Raw genomic sequence first — 24,083 nt, 5'->3', positions numbered from 1 at the left:
TGAAAAGTAAGAACGATACTCGCAATGCCTTGACCAGGTGATGCAAGAAGGAAAAAAGAAAGAAAGTAATCGTCTTGCCCTAGCTACACAAAATTAGTCACAATCTGAAAACGATCGGGTAACGTGTCGGTGTAGATATTACGTTATCTGCCCCTTTGAAGTTGGCTAGTTTGTGCGCGAGGACAAACGCGGGTACGCGCAAGCCTCGTGGTTGCGACACTCTAGAGGCGCCGCGAACTGTTTGTTTCTTGTAATGAAGGGGTGGTTTACTGCATTCCTTCGACTTGTGGCAAAGAGTATATAGGGGACAGACAGGCAGGTGCATCAAGGAATGATTGCGTGAGCACAGATATAACGTTTAAAAACTTGCCTCATCAGGCCACCTTGCCGCGCACGCTGCGGATGCAAGCCTCTATTTAACCGCCCTCATTCGCTGGCCAGAAACCCTGACTAGCTCACCAGAGAAAAAGCAGAAGCTGCAGAGATTAGGAACAGAAATAGTTTTAGTTGCCCATCAGTCTCCTTAACAGAGAAATGGATGGACGGATGTGAAACTTTAATGAAAGTCCTGAGGTACGCGACTCAGGGCGCAGCGGGCCGCTCCCACGTTGGGACGGTCAGGCCATGCCCGACCGCCGCATCGTGGGCCCTCTGGACAGCCCATAGTTGCGCCCGGGCATCGGGGCTCTTGATAGCGGAGAGCCACTTGTCCTCATTGATTTGTTCTGTGCCTCGCAACGATGGGCAACGCCAGAGCACATGGTCTAGGCTAGAGAAGTCATTGCAGTGCCTGCAAGAACTACTGGCATAAGTGTCGGGATAAAGCTTGAGTAATAAAGCCGGACTAGGATACGAACCCGTTTGCAATAATCTGAGGGTCAATGCCTGCGCTCTATTTAACTTCTTGTGAGGAAGGGGAAAGTCTCTCCTGCCGAGATAAAAGTGTTGCATAATTTCGTTATATGTTGTCGGTTGATCTCTGTTTTCCACCACTGCGGGCCGGCCGGGGAGTTCTCCATGGTCGCGGAAAGCGAGACCTCGCGCCTTCGAGTGGGCCAGCTCGTTGAGGTTTGTGGGGCCTCCCATGATGGATACCATGTGAGCGGGGAACCATGTGAGAGTGTGGGTGAGTGTGAGAAAGAAATGTTTTTTTTTTCGCGTTAGCCGCGTGTGTCAGTTCATCTCGCTGGGTTGATTTGTCTGTGTGCCTTCCTTCTCCACTTCTTTTGTGCGATGATGTATATATCTGATCTCGTGCAATAAACACTCAGTTTGCGCTATGTCCCGTCTGCTTTTTTAGCCGCCCGTGTGCTTTTGCGCTACTGTGGGAATAAATTATAGAACAGCTTTAAATTTTATCAGCGACTGCTGTGAAAAGAGGAAGTAAATCTATCAATAAGATGAGTTATTACCTTGCATTTTTAATAAGGCAAATACATTCCTTAATAACATCTGGTATAGATATGGCAAGAATACAAAACCGAATTATTTGCTACCACAGCCAGCTAAATAAATACCTTCGTCGAGGTAACATCTAGGTGTAATGAAAAGCGTCCTGTGCAATTGTGCAAAGGGCGCGTTATTTTTACTTCGTTATAAGGCTACGAACATAACACTCCAGGAATCGGATTCCGGTAAGCAGTACAAAACTCAGACAGTGGTTTGCGCTATTACTGTCTTGGCAAGCAGCGATATTCCGTCTCGTTAAAGAAAGTCAGCAAGGCAAGCCATTGCCTTCAGTGTGGATAGTATGCCTCAGATGCACTGCTTTACGAAACTGTGGGCCCAACAGATCCAACGGGGGGACACGACTCAGCCCTCGGCTGAATCTGTTGCCAAGTTAGAGTCGCGAACTCTCAACCCTTCGCGAAAACCGAGTCTGCCTGTCAAGAGTGGTGTCCGAATTCGCCCTCATTCGGGCAGGATATGTGTTTTAAGAAAAAAATTAAGCTTACATCAAGATTGAGAGTCCTTCCTTCCAGAAGATGTTTGTATGTTTTGTACAGTAGCTATCTGCACATATGTACAGACGGATTGGTAACTTGGTGCGCCTCGACTGCGGCCTTGGTGGAACCTCAGCTGGGCACCTCCCACCAATAGAAGTGGGACGACAAGCCATCTTCAACACCTGCAGAGCTTGTTGCGATACGGGAAGCTGTAAGTTTTGTCTCCTGCATGACAGCGCGTAAATGGATGGTACTTTCTGACGTGAAATCAGCCCTGCAAGCTATTGATTCTATCTCGAGTAGAGGCCAGAATTATGTGTTAGCCTTAGATGCCGTACAGGTATTCAATCTTGCGCAGAAGAACGGTCACACCATTACCTTCCAATTCGCACCTGGACACTGTGGCTTGGGTAGAACGAGCTAGCTGATGCGGAAGGAAGAACTACTGTTTCTAAAGTCGTCGACGTAAACATACCGTACTCGCGAGGTGATGTAAGCTCTTTGTTGACTTCGCTCATGCGAGGAGGAGGAGGAAAAAGAAAAAAAGGAAAGGCAGGGAGGACAACCAGACGCACGTCCGATTTGCTACACTACACGGGGATGCGAGATTCCACAGTAGCTTACTGGACTCAGCTAGCCCATTGGTACAGATGCTTGCGGGAAATACACTCTGGCAAGACTTTTCACCTCCCAGTTAAAGTCAAGCGAAGCCAAGCAAGTATGCTACACCGGGTTAGCCTGGGCGTCGCCTTCACTCGACGCCACGTCCATCTTATTGGCCCGAACTGTGAACACTGCAAAGTGTCTGAGTCTCTGCAACATCTGCTTTGCAATGGCCCCCACTACATGTCACCGCAAAAAATGGTGGCTTCTAGGCTTACTGGCACTGGAAGGCAAACATTGCCGGAAAATACTATGTTGGCCACAATGTGTGGCCACACAGCAGAAACAATTGCTACAAGGGCTGTTATGAACTATTTGCAGAAAACATGATTAGATACTTTAAGAAAAGCACTGTGTTACGTCGGTATCGCATATACGCATCCCTACTTCCCGTCCATTTTTCATCACCTTTTTATGTCGCCTTTCCATTTTCCCCGGTGCAGAGTAGCAGGCGAGAGGTAACTAGCTCAGGCCGACCTCTTTTCCTTTCCTCTAATAAATTCTCCTCCATCCCTTGCTTAGATGGTATCTGTCCTACCTGGTTCATTTTGGTTAAAACAGCCACCCAAACGAATAAAGACAGAGAATCACACATAAATCGGATCCGATGGCGCGGTATCACGATAGAATGTTTAATTTTTTTGTTTTTATTTTTTAGCTCGCAGGTTGAAAGAACACCGCAAACCCTGTTTAAGGGGCTTGAACTATCGCGGCTGAAGAGCAACCCTGAATGACAAGGCGGCGTCCCACACGTGCCGTTCCTGGAGGCGTGCTCACAGCTGCAATGCCGGTGCGCCGCCGCTATACGCCACTTACTTTTGCCGAGTCCTCGTGAAGCACAGCTACGGACTTCCTTCAAAGCTCCCTGCATCCGAAGCCACGACCAGATTGAGCTGTCGCTCGCCAAGGTGTCGATATGGTGTCGCTCCGGTGTGGTCCGGAGCTCTCACAAACATATGACTGAAAAGAAAAAGAAGGAATACAGAAAATGCATAAAACCGTCGCTATAGGTAGACAAAGCAATTAATCAGAACGGTATAGTTCTCCCAAGGGAAACGCTCTTTGTCTGAGTCATTAAGCGGTGCTCTTTGATTGCGCACCATTCGGACTCGATGGGAAATTAGAAGTGTTTTGATGATATCCTCATGAGCGCTGAAAATATCTAGGCGCGTATTCGAGTACGTTTCAAATACACTCCACGGCATGTTTTCTTTCTTTTTGTTCAGGGAAACATGTCAGCAATTCTTGAGGTTGGCAAAATATGTGCTTCCGTTAGTGAAAGCGAAATTTCCTACTTTCGTATGAACGGTCAGTGACAAAGGGGAGACGTTCGACCAAATGAACGATGCCCAACCGACAGTTTCCTGGAAACACGTTGCTCTAAAAAACAATAATAATAAAGAACAATTTTCCCTCACTTATCTTCCTGGACATACGGGGTATTTTTTTACACTATACAGAATTCTTTAAAAATCGGCTGTGGCAGATAGCGTAGTTGTAGTCCTTGAGCTGGATTACACGAAGCGGGAGGCATTACTTGCACGAGTAATCGAAATGCATAATCTAATAACGAGAAATAATAATTAACTTTTTAATTAACTACTTTGCGGTACATATTGCAATTTGCGAATTGTAGACGATGACTTTGCAAGGCATATCCCCTTGGAGCGAATACAGAGGACGGCACGGGTTTCGAGATATGCGCCATCACTCTTGCGGTGAAAATGCACTGCTGTACAACTTTCTTACGAAAACGTCATTTTATGCATTGAAGCAAAAATATAACTGAGACGCCAATGTATTGCGTCGCCAACACCTGGAATTAATATCTCGAAATTGGTGTCACCCTGAAAATTTTTTTGAAGTGGGTACGAATTTCAAGCTCACCGGCTACAGTTCGTGCATTGGAATATATGCGGTAAGGTTATTTATTTATTTATTTATTTATTTATTTATTTATTTATTTATTTATTTATTTATTTATTTATCATAGTACCCACAGCGCCATTTCTGGCATTACAAGGGGGGGGGGGGTTGAAAAAGGAAAAGGTACACAAAATACCACCGCGCTCTGGTGGCGAAAATAACAGTGAGATAGGAAAAACCCAAAATTGTTATACATAAAAATGTCACATCGAAGAAGAAAATGAATCATTTGATGTTATGGACACTATCTCCTCAGGCAATTTGTTCGAGTCAGAAATTGTTTTGGGGAAAAGTACATTTTGAAGAGGTCGGTCCGGCAACTGTATTCTTTAACTTTGAGCGAATGGTCTCTTCGTACTAAATATATATTGGGTTTGGTTAATTCCAGTTCTTGAATGACATATTTTATGGAAAAAAATTTAAGCGAGAACTTCCCTGCGTTTTTGAAGTGTGTCCCAGCGGAAAGTGTTTTTTTGCACTCAATACGCTGAAAAACCTACCATAGTCAATAAAAACGAAACGAACGGCCAAATTCCGAACTCTTTCTAGCTTTTGTATGTCAAGTAGGCGTTTCGGGTCCCAGACTGTGCAAGCATACTCAAGTATGCTTCTAACATTTGATATGTATAACGGTTCCTTGGTTTTTACAGGAAAATGTTTGGCGTTATGACGCAGGAAGCCCAAAACGCGGCAGGCTTTGGCAGTAACAAAATTGACATGGCGGTGCCAAGACATTACACTGGGTAAATATGCACTAATATATTTAAATTCCAAGAATGACAGAAGTTTCGTACTGTTAATGTTATACGTAAAATCATGAGGAGTCTTTGTTTTTAGTGAAACACATATGTGCAGACTTTTGTAGATTAATATGCATTCCCCAATCCTCAAACCATTGGGCAATGTACACAAGTCCTTTTGTAATGCTTCGCTGTCACCTCGATCGTTGATAATTCTATACAAAACACAATCATCAGCGAAAAGCCGCATGCGTGAAAAAATACCTGTAACAATGTCATTCATGTAAATTATGAACAGTAAAGGACCCAGGACGGATCCTTGAGGCACCCCTGAGGTCACATCAACGTCATGCGACTGTTTCCCGTTGATTACAACTCTCTGACGCCTCAGGCTCAAGTACTCCTTTATCCATATAATAACGTTCTCATTTATGTTGTAACAAGACAATTTTTCTATTAATCACGAATGTGACAAAACAAAAAATGCGTTGCGGAAGTCAAGAAATAAGCAGTCAACACAATGCCCTTTATCCAGTGCGCTTGTTAAATCATGAACGAATTCGGTAAGCTGGGTGACACACGAGTAACTACTGCGAAAACCATGCTGATGGCTATTTAATAATGCGTATGCATTAAGATGGCTCATAATGTTAGTATAAAACACGCGCTCTAAAACTTTACATATCACACTGGTCAAAGGCACTGGTCGATAATTTGAAACAATATTTCAAAGTTGAGATTTATGTAAAGGCACAGCGTTTGCAAGTTTCCATTCATCTCGTAGAGATCCGTCCTGAAATGACTTTGTGAAAAGAATCTGTAGGTACTTTGACAGAGAAAACGCACAAGAAGAGAGCAAGATCGTGGGTATGCCGTATGGTACAGTGGCACTGTTTTCTTTCAAGCGTTCTAAGAGCGACACAATTCCTCGCTGATCAAATACAACGTCCGCCATGGGTTCAGCACTGATAAAGTCAGGGCGACTTTTGGCAGCAGAAAACACCGAGCTGAAAAACGCGTTAAAGCACTGGCTTTCTCCAGATTATCGTGAACGATAATCCGTCATGATCGAGTGGTGGGAAGGACAAGTCATCCTTTCTATTTCTTTTTATATACTGCCAAAATTCTTTAGGGCAATCTTGGATGCGCAAGTCAAAGGACTGAAAGTAGGCAAATTTGGCTATTTTAACCGAAGCACTCATATCATTTCTAATCTTTCTTTACTGATTCTTGTTTTCGTTCGATGGATTTCTTTTGAAGCGTGCGTATATGAGATGTTTCGTCATAACCCATGACGGTACATATCGTTCACGTAGATCGAAAAGTTTATCTTTCAGTGTGTTCCACAGTTCATCTACGCTGAGCGATTCAGACAATGTTTCGTACACATCAATATAGGATTCTAACCCTCAAAGGTACGTGCCTTTCGATAACTGTAAATGCGCCGATTGCGACTGTGCTCAAGTTTAATATCCTGAAAATTCATTTCCGCCAGAACACAACTGTGATCGCTAATACTACGCAATATAAGGATGAACTGAACTACAGATTAGTCAATAATAAACGCAAAACAATATTCCCACCCGTTGGCTGCAGCACTAACTGGGATAAACTAAACGAATTGCAGAGAGTTAGCATTTCTTTGCCTAATGCAGTAGTGGCTCGAGATGGAACACTGTCTGAGCACCAGTTTATTTCAGGAATGTTAAAATCACCCCCAATAACTAAACAGTCAGTTTTAACAGTTTCAATGATGTCAGTTAGGGTGCTCAAATCATGAAGCCGGCTTCCCGGTGGCCTGTAAAACGAACATACAGATAAGTATTTACCATTTAGAAGTCTAATTTGAGGCCATACAGCCTCATTTATCCCTACATCAATTTGGATCTTACAAGAGCTAACCATGTGGTCTATAAGAATAAAGACGCCTCCCCCATAACTGTCGCGATCATTTCTATAGCTGATGTAGTTGCCGGGAAAAACTTCGCTATCCATGAGCTCACCATCCAGCCATGATTCACTTCCAATTACAGCGGATGATTTCGACATGTCGATTAGCCCACGCAACTCTTCTACTTTATTCTTCACACTTCGGCAATTTAGAACAAGAAATGACAAGTATAACGTTCTGGTTTAGTCTGTCAAGGAGCTTGAACTACCTGGCCCCGAGATTCGTCATATATGTATTTGCGCTATTCAAATAAAGTACATCGTATTTCTGACACGCTTTACCATTGGTGCCCTTGCGAGTTTTAGCATAATCCCACAATATTTTCCTCTTTTTTCGAACTGTTTCAGAGAAGTCATCTGAAATGCTAGTAGAACTTCCTTTTAACTTTCTCGCATTCGACAGAACACCCTCTTTCTCCTTGAATGAATTGAAATTAACTTTTATTGGCCGAGTTCGTTCTGGACTGAAGCGTCCGAGACGATGGGCCCTTTCGATGCCAGGGTCTATCCCCAGAGTAGACCTGCACAATTCTAGGATATGTTTTTCAGAAGTCGTATGTGACTTGTGTTCTACCCCGTCGTTAATGCCATACAAGATCATATTACACCGTCTAGATCGATTTTCAAGATCATCCACTGTGTTGGTCAGAGTTTTCCACTCAGACCACTGCTTTTCACCACAAAATGCATTGGTGTTCCAGTTACTTTTGTGCTTCAATGCATAAAACAGCGTTTTCATCAAAAAGTTAACTGGAACGCCCATGCATTTTATCGGACACTTTGAAAATTATTATCTCGAAACTGGTTCAGTCCTGAGAATTCGTTCCAAGTGGATACACCTTGCGAACTCAGCGCCTATAATTCATAGTTTGAAAGGGGTGCCGTAAAATAATTTATTAAAAACTTAATTAGCGTAATTAGGGTAATTATTCAATTGGGCGTTTTTATTTCTTGTGAAAGTAATGGCTGCCTCATCGAGTAGTTTAGATCAAGGATTATAATTCTGCTATCTGCCATAGGCAATTTAAAAAAAAATTGGTGCAGCTAAAATGAAACACCGTGTATTCAACTATGTTCCTTTTACTGAGAAGAGATACCTGACGTGGGCATGAAGTCCAAAACGAAGCAGTGAGGAGTCGTGCGTCAAATAAATGTTTGGAAAACAACACGTTTTCTTATTTATTCATATTTTAGTGCATAAAAAGTCATCATAACGCCGACCACAGGCTCGTGCACGCGAAACCTTCACGTAACCACGGCTATATATGCCTGAGAAGTTGTTGGTTAATTGTTTTCCACTGGCACTACATGTAGCTTCGGGTAATTGGAACTGGTTTATTTGTAACTTTTCTTTCATGCAAAATACATCTCCTGAGGGGCGGCAAGGTTGATGCTCGCATGGGCAGAATATAACTGCAGCATAAAGCGCGCCACACTACAGCCGCGTCTACATGAATGCGACAGTGGCGCATCACATTTCCTAGCGCATCACGAGTTCTGCGATGTGCCAGCGTTTACATGCAGCGCGTCATCCCTGGTACGATGGTAGCGGCACGGGTTGTCGCACATCAAAGGCAAAGCAGCTGTTGCAGAGACGCTTCCGGTGTCACGAGCTCGGCGAGCGCAGCAGATCCACGCCAAATTCCATTTCCCATAATTCCTAATGCGGTGCGATCGCGTTTACGTCCACTGCGAAGGTAGACTTACTCTTCTCAATGCACCCTTGTCTGGCGCATTAATGCGACGGGTTTTCCTAGCGCATTAGCCACGTCTACATGGATACGATGCGCCAGTTGTCTCATACATGTAAACGCGCAGCTTATGCTAAATACTTCTGGCAAATAAAGCTCGACCGGAATAGCTTTTGAGAGGCAAAGGCTGCTCAGGATCTATGACTGCACGGGGCCCATATAGCTTCAGCCGAGAGCAGAGTGGCTTCAAAATTTCTGACACGAGCTCCAGCGTGAAAATAAACTCACGAAAATAAGCAATCATCAACTAAAACACCGCAAGGTTCCATAGAAATACAGAAGTGCGTTAATGAAAAGAGAGGCAATTTAATTTGCAGACACTGTTTGGCGTAGCTTCGCCGGAGACCATTCGCGAGAGCTCGAGTGCACACGATGCGTGCTGCAAAGTGTTTGCGTAGGCACCGGAAGAAAATTAATAAATAAAAAGGAGCCGACTTGTTTAATGGCGCAGCGAGCATTGAAGGAACAACTCTGACCACACGAAACCAAATGTACATTTTTTATCGAAGCTGTGGCTTCTTGCTAGACACTTACTAATACGGTTCTCTCGTTGTTCTTTGCCATCGAAAACAGCAGCGACCCATTTTTGTCTTAGTGGGGCGAAAAAGAGAGAATTATTTCTCTTTGTATTTTCGATTTTCAATAAAGCATTTTCTCCGATACTAAAAGCCTGAAGCATCGCCAGCGGGAGCCAATTGCGGTAAATGTGGGCCCGAGAGCGAACAAGAAGTCTGACAAAAAAAGAAAAAAAAAGAGAAAAGGAAAAAAAAGCTGGTGGTGTGGGTAAATTCCAGGAAAAAATAGCCTGTGCGAGAGGTTCACGTTTGCATTCTTCCAAGCTTTCCCGTACCGACCTTTGTGCTTTAGTGAAAGCGTCGATCAGGTAGAAAAAAATATGAATTTTTAAAGACCTTCCTTTGTCCTACCAGATTGTTGCGAACGCAGCATGCTAGATAGCTACGTTGAAGTGAACATTTAAATATCACCTGCACCCAAGGTTTACAGGAAGAAAGGGACCATGTTCAAGGAGCGAGACTTCAGAGGAAAGAAAAGCTCCGAGAACTTCTAATTTTATTGCGCACCAATGGCAACGGTCCTCCAACCCCCCCCCCCCCCTCCCCCCATTTTCTATTTCAACCCAGCCATTTACAATTGCAAAAGGAGGCTTTGTGTTATTTGGCGTTTGCACTTTAAAATGTTCGCCTCAATGTGCTCTTGCAAATTCAGGCGAATCGAGGTGGCCTCGACGGTTCTGTACTTCTCAAGCTTTGCGTTTATTTTCACCTCTCGATGCTTGTTGCCTTGATGGTGTTTCGAGATATTTTCCACCTGGACGTTAACAGCCGTCCGGTGCTGCTAAGCCTAGGAAGTGCTGGAGAGCACGGGAGCCCGGGCGCTTAGAACCTGTCTAGATCTTCCGAGATGCACCTCAACAGCCGCAACAATTGTCATCGCTAGAGATCATCCCATCAGTATACGTATGTCGCCACACATCTTCGGCACGTTTCCCCGCTCCAGGCTCAACGTATTGCTTCTCTTTCGTAAAGTAGACCCGAGGTAACATTTTCGAGAAATGTAGCCTCCTACCACTGGTCTCTTCCATCTGGTTTCACCCCTGCAGCAAGACTTCCACCCTCTGCATGGTGTCTCCGGCAACCTCAAGTGTGCCTATACATTCCAGAAGTTGAAAAAAAAATCCAGCTTGCCCACATTCGGCCTGAAGCAAGCCGCTCTGCATCTATGGCATGATGTATACTCCGACCGACTTCACCTTTGCACTGATTGCTCTTCACCTCTGACAAACTCCACTGGCGTTCGGTAGTCATTTCGTCTGCAAGAAGTTCAAGATCTCTAACGTCGCTAGATAGACAGGGTCAGAAGTTGTCGCACTCCCTAGCGCAGCCTTCTATGTTAATCAGGTGTCCCCCAATCGCTTAGTGATATTCTGCGACTCGAAGGCAGTTCTACAACCTCCCCAGTCAGCTATGAGTAGCGGCCCACATGAGCAACTAGTGCAGTAGATAAGGATACACTGCTATAAAACGGTTAATTGATAGAGGTCGCGGCATAGTATTTCAGTGGCTACCTGGTCAATGCCATATCATCGGCGCCGACAAAGCTCCCCGGAAGGCACATCAAGAAAGCGAAAGCACCTCTATTCCGTTGTCGAAAACAGATGCAGCGCGGCAATTTAACTCTCTTACCCTTGCCCGTATACAACCACATTAAAGGAAAGGGGATACACCGGAGTTCACTAAACGGCGCCTATACGCTTTCAACCCATATACGAAGTTGCATTTTTTTTTACGTTTTGCTCGACGAGAAGAAACGTTACCATGTCACCTGTGAGTAAGAATTTCTCTGACGCACTTCTATTCATTCTTAATTAGAATGGCGGGCAGTGCCAATTGCAACATATGTGGCATAGCAGAAACCTCAAAAAACCTCCTTTGTGACTGCCCATCATACGAAGAGGCTTGCCTTTAGGACACATTTAGGGCACTTAGATGGCAGGCCTTTTACATAAAATGTCCTGGTACCGTGGCCTCAGGCTTCTGCCATGTTCAAAGTCACAAAGGCGCTGCGGTATTTTTTTTTTTATGTACCTGCCTGCACCAATCTTTATGAGCACTTGTGATGAAAGGAACGATGCGCACTTAATTGCGTGTGTGCATGCATACTGTGCACTTCTCACCTTCTTCTCATATTTCACTCCCCTTTCCCCTTTTCCCAGTGGAGAGTAGCCTACCGGGTGCAGGCTGGTTAGCCTCCCTGCCTTCCTCTAGTCCCGTCTCTCTCTCTCTCTCTAACTGAAGATGCACTTGTCGCGCCTCATGCAATTAACAAAATTTGCGCCTCTTAGTCAAATCATGTTCTTTGTTAAGCACTTGGCGGCTTTCGATGCTGTAGGCCAGCTCCGTGATTTGTCGGCTTTTTGATAAATCAGTGACACATTTATCACCAGTACTGGAAAACCATGACGCGTTAGCCACATTCCTAAACATCGAGGGAAATTCAACTCCTTTGAAGAAATCAATTAGTACTCATGTTTTTCTCGTGCTACAATGCAACTGATTTTGACGATTTTACCCACCGAAGTGGCTCAGTGCCTGTTGCGCTCTGCTGCTGACGAGGTCGTGGGTTCGATTCCCGACCGCAGCGGCCGCATTCTAATGGATGCGGAATCTGAAAGCTCTCGCGTATCGAAATTTCGGTACACGCTAAAAACTGCAAGAGGGCGAAGTTAATCCAAAGGTCTCCACTACGACGCATTCCAAATCCCGTGTGTCCCTTTGGGAGTTAGGCCAAGGGATAAACATAAAAATGAAAACCTCTCTGTAGGAAATGTCGACAGCTGCAGAGATTGCTTCTCTTCCTGGTGCACTTGAAGTGGTTCGTCAGGAACCACTTGTAAAATAGCGCGCCTTCACTGATCCAAGGTAGCATTGCTGTGTTTGCTATCCGCCTTACGGCGTGAACCACATGACCAATTAGGGCTTGGAATTCTAGAGATTCTTCGTCATATCACCGAGAAAGAACTCGACGTCGCTTTTTAGGGGCTCTAGGCCACTGTAGCATCAAGAGCTTAGGTGAAGACTGTGACCGTATGCCGGCACAACTCCCTTCTTTCCTTACTTTAGCTTTTAATTTTTGTATTCCTATACCGCCTATAGTCCTCCTATATTCTTCCTATATTTTTAGTAGAAAACCTTATTACTAATAGGGCTAGCCTCTCTACCTTTCCTTTTGCTCTTTGCTCTAACTCTGCTAACGATTTTTGTGTTCTTCACCACAAGTGAGTTTTCGGTAGCCTGGAGCGCGTTGCTCCCGATCTCGCTATTTCGCACTTCACTAAGGAACGTACCCCCATACTGCACGCCACAAAGGGAAACATCACAATACGCACATGTCATGGCTCTCTGTGTGATCAGGCGAGCATTTTTGTGTCTTGAGTCACTTCTCGGTGCGGTAACACCAAGTCGAAAGGTTACACTGCAAAGCAGCCTTATCAAAATGCCCCACTGTTGGCGTGGCCCTATACACCGATAAAGAAGGGTGATCCTTTCACCGCAGCCGTACCACTGTATACCAAGAGTCACATAAGAGCTTTGGCATAAGCGTGCCCTCTACACTGCGCCTGGCGACGATTCCGCGCGGAACTCGAGAGCGAGCAAAGCTCTGCGTGGTGGCTGTATTTCTGAATAAGCAGCATTATTTTGGTCTTCTTCTTCAGCAACTTGCGGCACGCATAAAAATAAAAAGAGAAAGGCATTGAGACATATTCACTGCGCTACAGAAACATCATGCACCATGCAGTTTTCGATGCATTTGGCACATGATATCTTTTTATTTTTTTAGTATATGACGGTAACACCGCACACCAAGTACGTGCAAATCTTTATTCCCCAGAACAGTGCCTTTTTGCTAACTAAATTACAGCTGACAATTATTAATGAAAACAGTAGATTCGGGAGAAAATGGACAAAATTACAATTTTTGTTGACCAATTATCATCGCAGAGGTGGACATCAAAATTTATGCTATAGTTCAATAATTCAATATGCTCAATAATTAAGCCAGTTTTATTTTTTCTATATTAACTTTTGAGTCGATGTTGCAATCGCTGATTGAAGCCACTCAGTGCTCAAAGTACATTAACTGAACAGATTTACTTAAACTATATTGACCCTTTTCGCGGAGTAGTTTGTTCTAGAGAAACGAGGTGCCGCTTTCGGCAGCGCGCTGTACGTCGTCTCCGCGACCGCGCACGAATACGAAACCATTAACGCTTCTACCGTGCTTCTGCGCGATCACCTTCCGGAAATGCAATTGAGTTTTTGCTAACGCACTGTGCTCCATTCAGGCTGGATTGAATCATGTGGATTGAAGACGTGTGCAGTAGTTGGCTGCAAAAATAGTGACTGGCACATAAAGGAATGTCTGTGTGTCCAAGTTGGCGGACCACTGCTGTAGCTGTCCGTACGTGTTTCCGGCACTTCGAGATGTACGGCTTTCCTCGAGGATACAAAAATTTTCTCATCCGCCAGCGTTGTATCGCTAACCTGCAAAGAAGGCGTCAGCCCCGCTACATCAGCAAGAGTGCGTACCACTCGTTGAAAAATGATAAAGGGAGTAGCGCCGCTTCCTGTCATAGTAGGTTTCGCGCACATTATCTACACACATCTACCCCAACTGGCACGAAAACTTACACCCACTCTTTCACCAACGTGTCAAGAATAAGTGAATGGGCGCACACTTGAATATATGCGCACTATATATACGCACAATAAATGACGGTACTACATCGATAGCGCACGAATGGCCGAAGCCGAATGTTTCGTGATGGTCCACAAGAGTAAGCGAGTTACGAGCGATAATACGTCCTTGCTACAGGTATTGCAATGTACAGAACAACTTCGTTTTAAGCTTTGTGCACAGTAAGAACAAACCCAACTGAACTGAGCACACCCGCAAGAAATTAGGCAGAAAATAATCAGATAGTGACAGCACCGAGGAACTTTACTGAGTCAGAAAAAGGACAAGCCACTGCTTCAAAATACTTTCCAAATAAAGAACGAAGACTCAAAGCACGCTAGTCCTGATTTAATTCATGAGCGAAAGTTTGGATAGCTTGGAATACATATTTAACCCCGCTTTTAGAGCAAGCACCATATACGCCGCTTGCACCGTTTGGACATAGCTTAATGAGCTTCAAAAACGCTTTTACATGTCATCTGAAGCTCTGGCCGAAGATTCGTGTCGTCTAGCCAGTCATCGCCTACGATATCTCCCGAAACAGAGGCTTGCGAAGCCGCAGAGGCGTCATACACATCCATTGTCAACACGGAGGCAACAGAGGCAGTCGAGGCAAGCAATGGATGCGTCACCACGTGATCAAACATGGCTGCGCCCACGGGATCGCCGCGAAAAGCGTCAATAGCACCAGTTTCAAGAAATCCAACAAAAAATTTTGGCAATATGTGTTAGCAGTGTAGTTAATTTCCGACAAATCCATGCCTAACGTACTGCGTGAGAATAAGTATGTATATAACACCGATGCGTAGTTAATGAAGAAAGTTGCGCTAGTTGTAAAACGCGACATTATTATTTCCAGCGATTATTTCAAGGCAAGTATAGAATGGGAACAAGACAGATGGGATATGCCAGAGTCACCTCTTTCCTCTGGTTACTCTATTCTACCTAAGGAAGTGGTGGAAATATTTATAAGACCCTTGTACTTTGTGACAGATGTTGGGGCCAAGTACCTACATGCTGATGCTAGTCTCATGATCGGTTTATATTCCGAAATTGCAACCCATGTATTTGAGTAATTAATTCAGAACTTAATTAGTGAAACTTATTCGCGATGGTTTTCGGGATTTACAGCACAAATTATCATATTCGCCACTGCTATATGAATATTGGCCATAGACAGTGGTTACTGACGATCCTGGACCCATACTTATAAAAACTTTAGGTAACGGCGCGTCCTCATTGCCTGATGCTCAGGCTTCCGCCACTAATAATAGCGACGGGCGTTATAACGGCACAGTCTTCGCGGTGACAGCTAATCGCAAATGGTACTTGAAGCGGGTTTTGTTTTGCCAGGAAAAAAAGGGGCTATATATGGCGGGTGGCACCCACGTTTCCGACCAGTGTTTCAAGGTAGGAACACAATCTTTTGGCACAGTCGACAACGGAAAAGATTATGTTTTTCGTCAACAAGACTTTACCGAATCACCTAATCGTCAACCAACTGCGATTTGGGCCTGTGATAGGCCTTCAGTGTGACGTGACATTTCCGCCTCTCATCAAAGCAGCCCTCAAGAAAGCATGGTCAAGCCTGAGCTAAGTGTTTAATTTTCTTTTCAGTTTTACGCGCCAAAACGACGATATGATTATGAGGCACGCCGTAGCGGGCGATTCCGGAAATATCTATCACCTGGGAATCTTTAACGTGCCGCCAATGCACGGGAGAGGGGCGCTTTTGCATTTCGCCCCCATCGAAATGCGGTCGCCGCGGCCGGGATTTCATCTCGTGACCTCGTGCTTAGCAGAGCAACACCATAGCCGCTAAGCCACCACGGCGGGTGGAACTGAGTGTTACGCAGAGGGTCAGTCAAAGTGAACCTACGGCTGCAGAGATTTTAGAAGCTTGTTTGAGAAGCCTACGCGGCATCGGCTCACCGAATATATCAAAAGTCAGCTGAAAAGTGAGCATCGCCTTCGGAGTTCTCCGAGAACAGCAACGAAAAATGATACATCAGGTGAAGTAATCACTGCGTTTGCAAAATGCCCAAGTCAAAAAAAGCCAGTAAAAGGCCCCGTGAAACTTGATGTATTTGAGGAAGACTCGCAAATCCCGCTGCATAGTTAGATACCCCTTAATTAATATATGCCACTGAGGATAACAGGTGGACTTATGTTAATGATAAAATACTGTATATGCGCCGTTATCCAGGTGGAATTAGCAGGAAGTGCTACGACACGACCCGCTGCTGTTGGATGAAACACCCGTATGTTGAGAAGAGTTGAAAGGCAAAACTTTCGCAGTATTCCCTATGCATGTGGAAGAATCATGAGATGCAGCATTACGCTTCAAGCACAAATGTGGCTCTTCGGTATGGGCTTGACAAACTTCACTTATTGCATGTGTCCCAACCGAATCTCCTCCTGCCAGCATTTTTTGCTTTATTTACCCGTGGGCTACCTATAGACATTCAAAGAAAGGTGTAACTTGGAGCCCATAAGACACTAGGCGAGCTACCTTATGTCCTACAGAATACGTTACCTATACATCCCAAGCGGAACAGGAACTACTTGCGTGCAGAGCGCCGCACTATAGTTGCGACTTAGAGAAGATAAACGAAGCTCGGTGTCAGTCTGCACGACAAGTTTTACCAAATACTCGCCTTGATAATTGCTAAATAATCGGTACTCACACTGTACCATACGAGGGCCTTGCGAAACATGAAGTCTGAAGCCGTGAAGCTAAAGGAAAGTAAACCAGAGTAGGCTACGAGAGTATACTATCACATTTGGGCTGAAAAAAGAAAGAAAGTTATAGTGAAGTGTAGCATTACAAGCCTGCGCTCTCTGGAAAAGTCACGCATTTACTATTCCAGAGGCATTCTCTTCCAATACATGTGCACTTATAAGTGCACGCTGACGTGGTTTAATGACGAAAAAATCGCCATGTAGCTGAAGTAATTTCCTTTAACTGCTCGGTTGGCCACATTTCTATCTAGACGTCAAAACGCTTCATCTGAACTGCTGCGTGTACGCCCGAAGCACACGTGCTGCCACCTTCGCTGGCGTTTTCGAGCAGGTGCCCGTATGCGCATTCAGAACACTGTGCACGGTGCATTATGCCGATGTGCAAATAATCCCCTGTGGGAAAGCCAGATGTGACCATCTAAGTGCTTGTACACTTTTGTTAGGTTCAAATGAAGCACACAACGCTTAATTCTTCAATGTTTCTCAAGAAACACCAAGAAAAACTTGTTCTTGCGCCTAATAAAACAATCAGTCATCTTAACGACGTTCGCACCGCGTGCGGAAACTTTTCCTAAATGAACCGTTTTTTAATAACACAGATTCCAGCCAAAAAGCTAGCGCCACCGCGTTTTGAAGCAATCAATCCATTAGGCCAATTATTGAGTGTACGATCCCGTATATGTGAAGTGCCGATAACTAGAAGAAGAAAAAACGTCATATATATATATATATATATATATATATATATATATATAAACTAAATAAATGTTCTAAGAGCTTTGCTGCTCTAGTGGAGCCCATATTCGAGCAAACATACAAAAACGAAACACAGGAGGCAATATAAACTATTGCTGCCGTCTTTCCGGACTTCTTGGCTGTCTTTCTTTTTTTTTGACTCCTGCCTAATGGCTAGCTGATCCCAAACGAGCTTGGCTCACTTGTGCCTCCACTTTAGCGCTTTCACGAGTTTTGCATCCTGTCGTCCTCACCACCATCGTGGCTTTCAGAGCAACAATGAAGCGCGGTTAGTGCCTCCCATTAAAGGCGTCCGCAGTGGCGCCAGCTCGATCCGTCTGGTCTCAATACCTGAAGGGTTCTTCCCGCTGGGACTTTAATCTCTGGCGGGCGTTCATGATTACTCAGATTTCTAGTGGGCTGAAGTTACGGAGACGGCGCTTTCTAAAAGTCCAATAAAAAACGCGTCGGCTTATCCCTCTATGGCGCCATTAAAGGGGTCGCGAAACATTCTCGCTCGTCATCTTCTGGTTTTCATTCCAGAGCAATTTCTTGTACATTCCGTCGTTTTAGGGTGCCTTTTCTTCTATTGTCATGGATATAACAGAAGACGTTGGCGTCTTAATACGGCTAAAGCCATGAATCCTTACGCAGTAAATAAAAAATAAAGCTGCTGGACAGCCCCTACTAATGCCTCTCGAAATAACCCGCCGTTGTTGCTTTGTGGTTATGGTGTTGGGCAGCTAAGCAAGAGGTCGCGGGATCAAATCTCGGCCACGGCGGCCGCATTTCGCGGGGGGCTAAATACGAAAACGACCGTGTACTTAGATTTAGGTGCAGGTTAAAGAACCACAGGTGGTCCAATTTATTCCGGAGTCCCCCACTACGGCGTGTCTCATAATCAGATGGTAGTTTTGGCACGTAAAACCCCATAATTTAATTATCTAAATATTTTTTCATGTAAATAATAAAAGAAGGCACTGACTACCGTATTCCTTTCAGGCTGGTATAAACGACGCTCAAAAGCACGTTTGGCTAACATATGGGATGATCATTTTTAAGTTTTCCGACATTTTTTAAAAATCGCCGGTGGCAAATAACAAGCTTCTTGTCCTTGAGCTGGATTATTTGAAGCAGCGGACATTACTAGCACAAAAAATCGAAACACCTACAACTAATTAAAGAAAACTTACTAATTAACTTCTTAATTAGTTACTTTACGGCACATATTGCAGTTTATGAATTGTAGCCAGTGAGTTCGAAAGACGTATCCACTTGAAATGAATCGCCAGGATGGCACCGGTTTCGATATATTATTTCCCGAATTGTGGAACGCAATACATGGGCGTTCCAGCTACCTTTGTTCTTCACTGTATAAAATAGCATTTTCATAAAAAAAGCAAGTGGAACAAGAGTGAATTTTTAAGGCGAGTTTGATGGCGCCTACCTCTAAACTGGTGTCATCCTGGAAATTCATTCCAAGTGGGCACGCCTTGCATACTCACCGGCTACAATTCATAAATTGCAATATATGCCGCTGTGTAATTAACTAAGAGTTTATTTAGTGATTTTTTAAATTTGTTGAATATATGTTTCAATTTCACGTACAAGTAATGTCCGCCTCTCTGAATAATGCATTTCAAGGACAAGAATTATGTTATCAGTAACAGGCGATCTTTAACCATTCCGGAAAACTTAAAAATGATCACCCCGTATATGATTAGGTATGGCTGGTGGAGCATCACGGGCACTGCAAGTGATGCTCTAAACTCTCCCTTGTGCTGTATCCAGTGCGACTGCAATGCCAGAAGACCGCAGAAAAATCCCCATAGACAAACAAAATATTAATAAGTAGAAAAAACTTGCGTCACCAAACTATGATGCTTCGTGGCTTATGTAATTGAGATGCGTTTCAGAGATTCATCATCGGTAATAATACAGCTAATCGAATTGAGCGCATTAAAACTACAGAGTTTATGCTCCGATTTCCGAATCATATTTTATTTTCTCAATATCTTATCTGGTTATTTATCTGTGCTTCCTGGAAGTGGGAAAAGTAGGGACTCTTGTGCAATTTTCGGGCTTCCTACCAGACCTATATAGGAGAGTGTTATACAATAGCCTGTATTGCTCTTTATAAATAAGTAATTGCAAATAAGTTCAAATAGAATTTCCTTCTCACTTTATATTTTTTTTTCTATTCTCGGCTGGAGTTATCAAGAACATTAATGATTGCTTTCCTGAAAAGCACGTGACGAAAATTGCTGCAAACTAGAATAAAACCCAAATTACTGAATTTCACTCAACCTTGTGCATCGGCATGCCCAATTTGACCGAGATTGAGTGTTATTAAGCACCGGTATTTTAGCGCACAAGTAGTTAAAACAGGTAAGATAAAAAAAACAGTAGAAACGAAATTGATAGTTCATAAATTGATAGATACAAACATGCTCATTACTATTGCGTGTAATCAAGTTGGATAAATGCAGGCCAGAATGCAGACAAGTCTTTCAGAACAAATGTTAAACTAAAAATTCCCCTGCTGCGTAAGTGATGCCCTCTAAAACCTTCCGAGTTTCCTCCTCCAGCCGGGCTTTCTCTGCTACACTGCAATGATAAGATCTAGCTTCATTTGTCTTTCTTTTGTGTTTCTTTAGTCTTCTGTGTTTCTTTTGATTTTGCCTTTGTGGTTGATAAGAGCGATCAACTACCGAGTTGGACGGACTCCCAAATCCTGCAGTAACTCTTCAAAGTGCTTGTGGCCTTTGTTGGACAGTGCGTGAAACACATCTTGGTTTGGGGCACAGCAACCAAACCTTGCTGTTAAGCGACACAGCCGCATTTTGAGGTTTGCCTTGAATACAGCGAAACAACAGCTATTTGCTTGTATCTCATATGTAACAAGCATAGCCTTCGCCTGAGCACTGGTGAAAAGTGCAGAATGAGCTGGTGCCGACTGAACCAGGGCTACTGCTCGCTTGTTGCTACACCAGGAAAGCTCACTCTCTGGGCAAAATCTGTGGTTCTCCGCGTCATCACTAGAGCATGAATAGAAAAATGAAGTCCCTACAGCTACGATGCATCGATTACGATTTTTCCACAGTCTTCTCCGTTGAAGAAGCGCCTTGATTTCATACACGTGAAAATAGAATGTTGAAGAGTAATTTTGCCATAAAAATCTAAAGATAGAACTTTTTAAAAGAAAAATTCAATTTTCGACCCGCATCTGTCTTTAGGCCAGCACCAATCAGATCTCCGTGCGGTTAGCCGTGACATCAGACATATGCACCAATAGCCATGCAATCAAATTATCACGGCGACCAGCTAGCAGCGGCGCTTATCGCGTTCTTGCTTTCGTCGGGCAGTGTGATACTGCGAATACAAGCATGCAGACCTTGTGCTATAATGTATAGGTCTTGTTTCAATACCCCAGAAAGCATTTGCATATGCTGTTTTAATGTGATTAGCATTCTTGGCCTACTACACGCAGTTATTTCTCTGTGACCATTTAGGTACGTGTCTAACCGTTTTTCACGATTTATTCGATAAAAACAAGCTAACCTTTATTATTCATTCTGTGATGGGCGGAATCGAAGTCACGTCACTCATTCCTCAAGCACTGCAGCCCGACACTTTCGCGAGCTTCTCGCCGCGAATGCACTGTGTATGTGCAGCCTTTTAATGAACATTTTTCGGCCGACGTCTAGGGGGGAGGTAGACGGTGAAAGGGGGAGCTGCGTCTCACCCCGATCACCCATATTCTCTGAAGGGTGCCAATAAAGTGCTTTCTCTCTCTCTCTCGCGCCAACTTCGGTAACTGGGCATGTGCCACTGGCTATGCGGCCAGCGAGAAAACAATTCTCAACGTTCGCACCTGCCGGCGTGCCACATATCTCGGAGGCTGTGCGTGAACTTCTGGGCAGTACCGCTACATGGCGCAGCGTGTCCACATGGAAGCGCGAGAGAGAGGAAGACCATGTCATTCTTCGATGTCCAACGCTGTTGACTCGTGTTTTTTCCCCAGTGTCGTTTCTATTGGCCACGCGCCCGGCTCTGGAATTTGCGTTATTGGTACACGCTGTGCTTTTACCTGGATTACTGACTTTTGGTGCAAAAGTGACAAGACTGTGTAAGGTACTGGTTTAGTGTTCTAAACATAAAAGTAGAGTCTCGTAACCAACGAAAACAATTTGATACGCTTTTGTGGTTATAAAAGCGCTCTCGACTGCACACGACAAACTGGACGATCCTGCCTTGACGGAGGAGAGAATCCTAGGACACAACAAAGAATGCTTTAAAAGCGTTGCTCCGCTACTTGAGGAGATGCGGCCTGTGCGATCCACTCTAAGAGTTGTAGCGCCTCGCATCGCTTGACGGTACTTTGCGCACCTTCTCTCCCTGTCTCTTCCTATTGGCTATCTCTCTCTTTATCCCTTTAGTGTTTTCACCAGCACAGAGTAGTCACAATGTATTTACACTAGCTAACCTCTCTGCCTTTCCCCATTTCCCCCCCAACTCCTTGACACATATTGATGCCCCCGCGAGTCTTATTTGTCACCGATTATTTGAATATTCGGGTGCCCTAAAAGGGGACATTATTGTTCTTTTTTTGGTCTATCAAAGTGCAATGACCTACCCCCCGTGAACTAAATCCATTCGAATCAGAGTATCGACAGAGTAAGACTATAAATAAATAGGGCACGACTTACAGGCAGCGCTCATGCCATCCGACAGGAGCAGTACCGCTACCGTGAACTTGGCTGATTAAATTTAAGCGCGCCGCGTTTGATGCTTGATTAACGAGGGCTTAATGAACTATGACAGGGGGCACAACTTATTCAATTCATTTAATATGAATTAGCCCCTTCCGCACGCTCCGAGCTGACGAAAATCCGTGTTTATGCATATATTTTAATGGGCTTAAACGCTCGTTGGTGCAGGGCCTGGATATAGCGACCCCGTCGCTTTCGATAGGGCAGGTACTTAGCCGACGCTGGGCCATAAAATGCGGGAGTGCGTATTACGTAAACACATACAATGAAAACACTTTTTTATTCGCTCAATAAACGTGTTGAATAATAGGGTAGCGCTATAGCAGTGGGTAGGAGAATGGTATTGACAGAGTCGATGAATGGTGAAGAATCAGTTACATTCAACTCGCTTCAATGGCTGGCAATATTAAGTGAACACTTATGCATTTATGAAGAAACGATGCGCTGGCTGTTGCTCCATAAGTTGTAAAAGTATTCAGGACAAGCAGTATAAAAAGCATGAAAAACTGTGTGCTCTGCAATTATTCATCAATTTTTTTTATTTTTATACAGTATACAGTCGCGAGACAATGACAAGGAAGATACTGTTCGTACGATAGTGAGATGCATAAAGGATGCTGCAGTGAAGTAAAGCTCTCAGAATCACGTGAAGATATGATAGTTACGTATGTTTTCCTGCATAATACTCTACCGCGATGCCTCCTTTGCTCCTTCATTTAGCAGAGTCACAACATTTACGCTAACTCCAAAGACACAACCATAGCTTCCATTTCTACTGTTTTCCTCTTTCTGTTGTCCTGAAAAAGTAGGCAGGCGTTGTGCCCCTTTCGGTGGCAATTGTCAGCTTGCTCCCTCCCTATTTTCTTTGTGTCCTTGTGTGTAAATACGAAATAATAATAATAATAATAATAATAATAATAATAATAATAATAATAATAATAATAATAATAATAATAATAATAATAATTTTGAAACAGGACCGACTCTTAGAGACCCTGCTGCCGTTGCGCACCATCTGGAATAGCGGGATGTGTAGCTCGTAAATGGTTGTTTTACCAGATTGTATTTCTTTCCACCTATGATACACCTGAAGAGAAGAAAACCACGTTTAATTCTCCAGTTTATCGTATTCAAACGGAGTCAGGACGAACTCCAGCATGACTCTGTATAAGAAATGAACTCAACGCGTCGCTGTCTTGTTCAGTTCAAAGGTAAATGCTAAAGTATTCTGGGATTCGTTTCAGAGCGAACGACTCTAACTGAGGGACCTAACAGTGGAGGCATTCCGCATATTAGTATTGCTAACATGCGGTTCTATGTTGAGGATGAGTTGTCGGATGAGTTGATGAGTGATGAGTCCTGAAATTCTTAGGCGATGGCTGATTTCGTTAAGATGCATTCGTGGGTGTTGTGTAGAACGGATTGGGGGGCCGGCGGTTGAATAATGCAACTGGGTGGTTCCCAGATACGCAGTCAGCGTCCTGTCGTGCCTCGTTGTTCGAGTTGCATTTCACACGTGTCTCGTGCTGAGCTTCTAAATGATGATGACCCCAGTGACTTGCTTGCAGGTTTATATTTACCGAACGCACATTTTAAGTCTTG

At 44.1% G+C, this 24,083-nt stretch overlaps 1 protein-coding gene across 3 annotated transcripts in view; it reads right to left on the bottom strand.

Moving 5' to 3' along the window:
- LOC119436305 (tachykinin-like peptides receptor 99D) overlaps positions 1–24,083 on the bottom strand; it is a 729,947-nt gene that overhangs the window by 338,962 nt on the left and 366,902 nt on the right. For all 3 annotated transcript variants that reach the window (XM_049656881.1, XM_049656884.1, XM_037703119.2), the window contains one exon: positions 3,426–3,569. The gene's annotated coding sequence lies outside the window, so the exon portion shown is untranslated. The remainder of the gene's footprint in view (positions 1–3,425; positions 3,570–24,083) is intronic.

Source organism: Dermacentor silvarum, chromosome 1, assembly GCF_013339745.2.
Source record: "Dermacentor silvarum isolate Dsil-2018 chromosome 1, BIME_Dsil_1.4, whole genome shotgun sequence".
Lineage (NCBI taxonomy): Eukaryota > Metazoa > Arthropoda > Arachnida > Ixodida > Ixodidae > Dermacentor > Dermacentor silvarum.
This window is presented reverse-complemented; position numbering and strand designations above follow the sequence as displayed.